At 31.2% G+C, this 7,800-nt stretch overlaps 1 long non-coding RNA gene across 1 annotated transcript; it reads right to left on the bottom strand.

Moving 5' to 3' along the window:
• Window positions 1-3,149: 3,149 nt before the first annotated feature.
• Window positions 3,150-6,812, bottom strand: LOC107820022 (uncharacterized). The gene is made up of 2 exons (XR_001655834.2): window positions 6,453-6,812; window positions 3,150-3,340 (listed from the first exon to the last, which is right to left on the bottom strand). It is a non-coding gene; the product is annotated as an uncharacterized LOC107820022 (long non-coding RNA).
• Between the last annotated feature and the right edge of the window lie 988 nt (window positions 6,813-7,800).

Genomic DNA, 7,800 nt, shown 5'->3' with positions numbered 1-7,800 from the left:
GAAATTAGTATAAAAATGTCCCCTGTCCATCTATTTGAATAAAAATGCCTTTAGTGTTATTTTTTTGGCTCAACATTACCCTCGTTACTAACAAAAAAATTTTAATTTCTTTTTTTTTAATTAATATCCACACGTCACCATTCCATTGACCTAACTTGAACTTCAACCAAAATATTATTAAACTCACCCATAATTCGTCCGAATATAGACCCGCTCTGATTCTAAAACATAACTCTCTCTCTCCCCTTGTTCTTCTTCTCCTCGGTTCTACTTGGGCGGAATCCACAGATCCGCCGGAAATAGCAACAAACACAACAACCAATCTCACTTGCAAATTATGGATAGAAAATCCTTTTTTTTACTAGACTTAGCGCAGTAATCTAATCGAAAAAAAAGTAAATCCATAATAACAAAAATGATTTCAAAAGAAGAAAACAAATACTAGTAAAGAAATTATTTAAAGAATTGCCAACTATTATTAGTACATCATATGAACCCAATGTGTATGATATGTGATAATTGCACAATACCCGTTACAAAGAACAGAAAAGCTTAAATATTAATAGAACAAATAGTAAAATAAATTAAAAATAAAAATACAAATTACATAAACAATAAAAAAGATTAAACAAAATCCTTAGATTTTCATAGAGGAATGACAAAAAATAATAAAGAAAACCACCCGAAATTTCAAATAAAAAAAATACAATGGGATCAGATCACCCTGGGCTACTGAAGAGTCATCTGGAAAAAAATACCCATTACATAAACAAAAAGAATCTAAATTTTTTTACATAAAGAAGAGTATGGCACTTCCTTCCATCTTCCATAAAAATTATTCTAATAGAGAACTCAATTTTGGATTTGCCTCATGAATAATCGTAGACATACACTCGTACAAAAAATGCTCATTAAAACGAAATGGCGAAGAGACAAAGGTGAGAGAGAGAGGGTGTGTGTGTGTGAGAGAGAGAGAGTTATGTTTTAAAATTGGGGCAGGTCAATATCCGGGAGGCTTACATATGGGTTTAATTATAATTTAACTTAAGGTTTACGTTAGGCCAATGGGACGGTTACACGTAGATATTAATTAATTTTTTTTATTTTCTTCAGAATTTTCTATTAGTAATAAGGGTAATGTTGAGCCCAAAAAATAACAGTAGGGGCATTTTTATACAAATAGGTGGACGAAGGACATTTTTGTACCAATTTTGATACTTCAGGGACAGTTCTGGCACTTTTCCGTAAAAGAATTTAAGAAAATAACAAAAATTAGAATGTTACACTTGAGGCTTGAAATGTGACCTAAAACACTTTTTAAATCTTGTTACCGCTTCATTGGACTTTATCCTTGCAAGGGGGATTCAATAGTTTACCTATCGACTTTGCAGCAAAATCTCAATATATTAGAATATTATATTGAATCCCAAGAATGTTATCTTGTTACAACGAAAACAAAAATTAGAATGTTATACTTGAGGCTTGAAACGTGTCTAAGTAGTGTGTCTTAGATACACTTTTGAAAGGTTGCGTGTTAAAAGGTTTCTCGTGAAGGAAAGGTGTGTAATAAGAGTTTCGTTGCAAGGTTGATGAGTAAACTATGTATTTTGCCTAAAAAGAATTTATTTTGCTCTATTACACATTATAATTTCTCGAACTCTTTTTAAATATTTTAAATTATTAACTTTGTTTATTCATAGCACTTTTCACATTAAAATATATAAATTTTAATTCAAAAGAGTTAAAAAAAATATACCTAAATTCGCACTAAGGTTAGGCTTGATCCTCATACTGGAAACCCCTTTACATAAAATGGGAGGGAGAGAGCATATTTCATTATTTTATTTCAATCGCAAAAATATGCAAGTCTATGACCTGAGCCTTGAGGTAAGTTTCAATATTACATTGGCCTTACCCTGACTGTGTCTAGAACAAGTCATATGACACTGAATTTACGGGTAAAAAGAGGGTTGTTAATATTACTTTGTCGATTCGTACTCGAATTTTGAGCATGAGAACTTAATTATTTGGAAGCAAGGCGGGCTCAGAATTTGAGTATGAACTGGGCATTATTATCTTTAGATATGTCAATTACTAGTGATAAAATTTAGGCAAAACCCTTAAATGACCCCTTAAACTCGGCTTTGCTTTTAATTTTGATACATTTACTTTAGCCTTTTCTATTTTGACACTCAACTCATTCCTTCATGTGTTACTTAAATACAAAATGCTGACTTGTCACATTGAGTGAATTTCCACACCCAGGTTGCGCGTGAGGCTATAATTTTAGTCCCATTTTAACGATAATAAATCTTACCATCGGGCCCGCTTTTATATCCGATTTGCCTATCTCTTTCTTCATTATCATATGCAAAATAAGCTCTAAATGTCAAAAGCTCCATCTCCATGAATATTCAAAGACTGCATTGTTTCTTCAATTTGTTGAACCTTTACGTTAAATTTATAAGAAGTTGAACTCTATTATACTAGTTGTCTTCTTCTTCTTCTTCTTCTTCTTCTTCTTCTTCTTCTTCTTCTTCTTCTTCTTCTTCTTCTTCTTCTTCTTCCCTAAAGTATAGCGCGGTTCTATATGTATATCGCATGTATTAACTGCGTTATATATATAAAGCATGAAATCACCACATTCACTACAAGAAATTAGACTTTTAGTGGCGACTAAAGTCGCTAAAAAAACCCACAAAGTCGCCGCTAACGATATATAGGAGCGACCTTAGGGTTGCTGCAGGTACAACCGTTACTGAATGTTTTTTGTGGCAACTCCTTGGGGCGCTACAAAAAGACATATTTGTAGCGACTGTAGTCGCTACAAATAGTGAATAAATATGCGACAAAAAAGTGTTTCCCAAACCAAATTTTTGGTAGGTCGACACTAAAGGATTACAAGTAGTAGCGACTACAGTCGCCACTAAAACTTCTATAGTTTCAGTGGCACCTCTCGTCGCTACAATATCTTGAAATTTAGTGGCAACGTTGATGGCCGTAAATACTGATTGCTTTTGCAACAAGGTTATGTCGCCACTAAAAACCTATTTTCCCAAAAAATATAATGGTCAAAATTCAAATACATTTCTACCAAATTGCTATCAATATATAAAGCATCCAAAATTATTGAACAACCAATAAAAACATATCTCAAAGTCAAATATTATAAATACTTTCATGAATACAAAGTTAGTTAAATATATACTACACAATACTTCATTGTTCGTTATCATTGTACGCATATACATACGATAAAAAAGAAAAAGTAGAATATTAAGTGTCTTCAATCTCCTCCTTGGTCAATGCCGCTTGTGATCACGTTTAAGAAACCTTGTCCCTGTTATTAAGGAAAAATTACACATAATTACTTTGACAATCTCATAATTTAAAGATAATAGCAAAAAGGGTGATCACACTTGATTTAACTATTTTATTAGCTATTAGGAAAAGAAAGTTTGATATCAAAAAGGCTATATAGGAAAAGCTACCAATATCAAATACATTAACCGCTAGAAGTAGATCCAGAGGCATTGGAAATGTATACTAACTCTTAAGAGCAACTCTAAAAGTGAAACAGAGAGTGCCAGGTTTATTCACCCATTCAACAACCCAGCATTTCAAGTCTTAGTGGCAGGATTTTCTTTAACTAGCAGAACCAACCAAGTGGAATAAGTTAATTCCTCTTAGAAATGTTATGACAATCTAATCTTATCTATCATATTTATTGCTCCTTATTTATATGAACCATCAATTGACCCAAGGAAGAGTTCCAATAAAGCTAACAACTCAACAAATTAAGCTAGTAAAGGGACGGATTCAAAAGAGGTAACAACATATAGAATCGTCAATACAAAGATGTCGTTTTCACTATTAGTGTATACCTAATTTATAAATATTCTTTGGAAAGGACTCTTATATGCATTTAAACGTCAAAAGAAAAACTTAGAGAGTGAGGAATATTTCCGGCACATAGAAGGTGAAGCAGAGACAAAATACCAAACATTTCTATTATGAGGCAAAAACAAACACGTTACGTACAATTACCTATTTTTTAAAGTGTAGGTATCTTAATTCCTCACATTGTCCAAATTTAGCAAGAAAACAAACCAAAGATGACCATCAGGTACTTCACATATATAAAGTAGTACAAAATCAAGCTTTTCGGAATCAAGCACAACATTTGAAGTTGTATTTCGACTACATTTAAGTCAATAAAATAGACTATTCAAAATTGCAATATGATTTTTTAAACGACATATCAGACATCAATGGATATAAATTCTCAATGTGTCAACTCTAGTTGTAAAGACTTGAAAATAACATACATATTATGCAAAAAGTGTCTTATTAAGACCTATAATTTTCACTAGCAAGCAGTAACCAGTTTACCAAAGAAACTTTAAGATGAAAGTTCACATATTAACACACACATGCCATCCTAACTAAGAACATGTTTAATAGAGTTTAGATGAAAACAGACCCATGAAGATTGCAGTTTTACTCATAGAACATGTTTCCAGATTTATACAACTACTCAAGGTTATGACATATTAAGGCATAACAGGAAGCTAATCATATTTCTTGAAGACCTGACTTAAAAAAAAGAAGAAGATGTACTCCACATTTTAATCATCATTCAGTAAGTATTCTTTTTTATTTAGCTCTGCACCTAAATATAGCATAGAACACCTACTGGTGATGAGTTTTATGTATACATGGGAATAGACTCCAAACAACAAGTCAAAAATAGTACAAATAAATGAAAATCCCTTCAGGTCACTTAATTTGTCATATCCTAAATAAATTCCTTGAGAAATATTTTAATAGTAGCGAAGAAGAGCAGACCAAATCATGTTCTAGATTGGATTAAAAAACATAGCTCGGCCTTATGCGTCCTTCAGACGAGTAATGTCCGTAGAATTATTATGATAATATTTTTCCAAGTTATACACATGTTCGTGCATGGTATAGTCGAGAAAATAACAAAATTTAGTTTTCTATCAAATTAGCTACTGATTCATGGCGTTTTACTAAAGCATAGTTTCTAAGTCATGGGTGAAAAAACTGAAGTCAGATTTTCCAATACAAATAGAATCTTTAGGAACAACAATAAACCGTATTTGTATAGTCTCTTAAATGGAAAAGAACCAAAATACATATTAGCTAAAAGGAATAAGATTTTTCCTTATACAAATAGTATCTCTTAAATGGAATAGGATTTTCCAAAGCCATGATATTTATAGACATAATCAGAACTCAAATGGAGTTATGAATCAAAACGAAGATTAGCTTTGATGAAAACACCCAAACCAAAGAACACCATTGTAGATTTCTGAAAAAAGTATTTATAATGTAAGTCAAATTTTCACTGCTCTTCTATATCATAAGGGCAATTTATTAGTGTTGGCATTCTAATAGTGAAAGTTACTGCCCCATAATACTTTTATTATAAATATTATATCTAGTACAACTCCAACTTTAATCTAAAGAAGAACAAATATGAAATTCTTGACAACATGTTTTTCATTCATTGAGTACTCACTAAAATGATTCATTAGGCATTGACATCCTAGTGTAACCAATGAATCAATTTCCTTTTGTGTGGCATCCTAAAAGTAATACCAATAGTAAATCTTAGAAGCTCCACTTATACTCCCGTCTCCCCAAGGAAAGGCAGTAAAATATAATGAAAGAATGAAATAAAAAAGGTAATTAACTTTGTAAAGCCTATGGCAATTTAGTATATATGATCAAGCAATAAAACAACTATATCCAAAATTTGAACACCCCTATAATAAATAGAGGCACAACAGAAGGCCCAATCATAGATTATAGAAGAAAATAAATAACTACAAATCTTATTGAACAACATCAATGAATCTTAACAAAAACTTGTGACATTTATACAATCAAAAGAAAGACTCTTTCTATAAGAGCAGCAATATACGATTGATGGTAAAATTAGCATTCTACCCATAATGAAAATCACTACAATGAACATAGACTTGCGATACCAAACCGGCAATAAATCCAAAACATTTTGAGCATCCATAAATTATACTAATTGGGAAATAACATACAAACCCATCACTAGATCTGTCATCATCCTATCCATTCCACAATTTCATATCAAATTTCATATGCTCCTCCAAATCAAAAACTAAAATTGACATTAACCCTAAAACTCAAGAGCAGAAGTTTCCAAGAATCTTCAAAGAAATCCAACTTCTCTGTTCAATAATACATTTTTACCAGATTTGAGAAAAAAATCCAAACAAAATATATAGTATTAAATATCAAGTTTCAGCAACAAAAGTTTCCTATCACACTCTAAAAATCCGAATTAATACAGGCATAAATAAGGAAGAACGTTGAGAAATAAACTAGAAAGTAAAATACCAAAAAGAAAATCTCCAAGTTGCAAACCTCAAAGGAAATGAGGAAAATACCTAAGTTCTAGGCGTACTGAAGATACGTAAGTTCCTCTCCAAAAACAAATAGATTGCTTCCATCTTCTATTCCATCTCTCAACTCGGAATCTTCTCCAACATCAACGATTCGAGCTATATAGAGAGAAGGTGGGCTCTTAATGGCTCTCATGGAAACCAATAAGAATTTCAGAAGAAGGTGGTGAAGGGATTTGGGAAAATGGAGAGTTTTAAATGGCCATCAGAGTTCTAGGGTTTTGGCAGAAAGAGATGAACGATTTGGGTAAATGAGAGAAATAAAAAAAGACAGGAAGCATTTACTTAAAATTATAGTTTTCTAATTTTATGATGAAAGAATTAGAGGCGACTCAATCGCCTCAATAGACCTTTTGTGGCAACTTTTGATTGGCCGCTACAAATAAAATTTTTATTTTAGGAGGAATTAAAGAATTAATGTAAATTAGAAGTGACTTTAATAAAGTCGCCACTAAAAATTTACTTTTTGTAACGGCTACCGTAGTCGCTGCTAAAGCTTTCACTATTTGTGGCAACATTTTTGAGTCGCCACTAAAACCATACCAATAGTGGCAACTGAAGTGGTCGCTACTGAAGGTCGCTACAAAGAAACTAGTAATTTCTTGTAGTGATTATACATGAAACCACTGGGTGGCCCAATGGTTGAAGGGTAGTTATGAAAATGGTTTTGTCCTTGAGGTTCAAGGTTCGAATCCATACACCAATATTCTTGTATTTTTCTATTTCTTTTTCATTTTTTCATTATTTGGTTTAAGTGTTTAGATATAAATACTTTAATAGAGAAGTCTTTTATTATTTCTTTAAAAAATCAACCAATATTTTTAATAGTTATTATTTTTTGTTATACGTAAAACAAAATTATTTTTTTCCTTTTATTTTCAAATTAGAATTATAAGTTTTATTTTATAGTTAAAATTTCCATAAGAGAATATATATATATAGCTTAATCTATTGGTTGAATCATTTTATTTTTTGATATCTTTTTTTCTAAATTAGTTAGCAAATATATATTATTCAATAGATAAGAAAAGAATACATTTCAAAAATAGAAAAATATTTGGACATCTATATTATATTAAAAGAAAAATAGTGAAACATGTGATTAAGTCAAGTAGCAAGCTAAAAAGATAAGAAAAGAATACAATCCAAAAAATAAAAAAATATCTAGACATCTATATTTTTCTATTACATAGAAGAGAGAAGATGATCGACCAATGGTATATTTGTAAATCTAGCTTCTTTTAAGGGCAAAATAGTAATTGTGTCAGTACTTGTTAAAATAAAACTCTAGAAGGATCCGATTTTTCATTCTAAGCTTTAACTGTCTTGTAGC

The sequence above is a fragment of the Nicotiana tabacum genome, chromosome 5, assembly GCF_000715075.1.
Source record: "Nicotiana tabacum cultivar K326 chromosome 5, ASM71507v2, whole genome shotgun sequence".
NCBI classification, from domain to species: domain Eukaryota; kingdom Viridiplantae; phylum Streptophyta; class Magnoliopsida; order Solanales; family Solanaceae; genus Nicotiana; species Nicotiana tabacum.
Note: the sequence above shows the minus strand (reverse complement) of the source record. Positions and strands in the feature narration are given on the sequence as shown.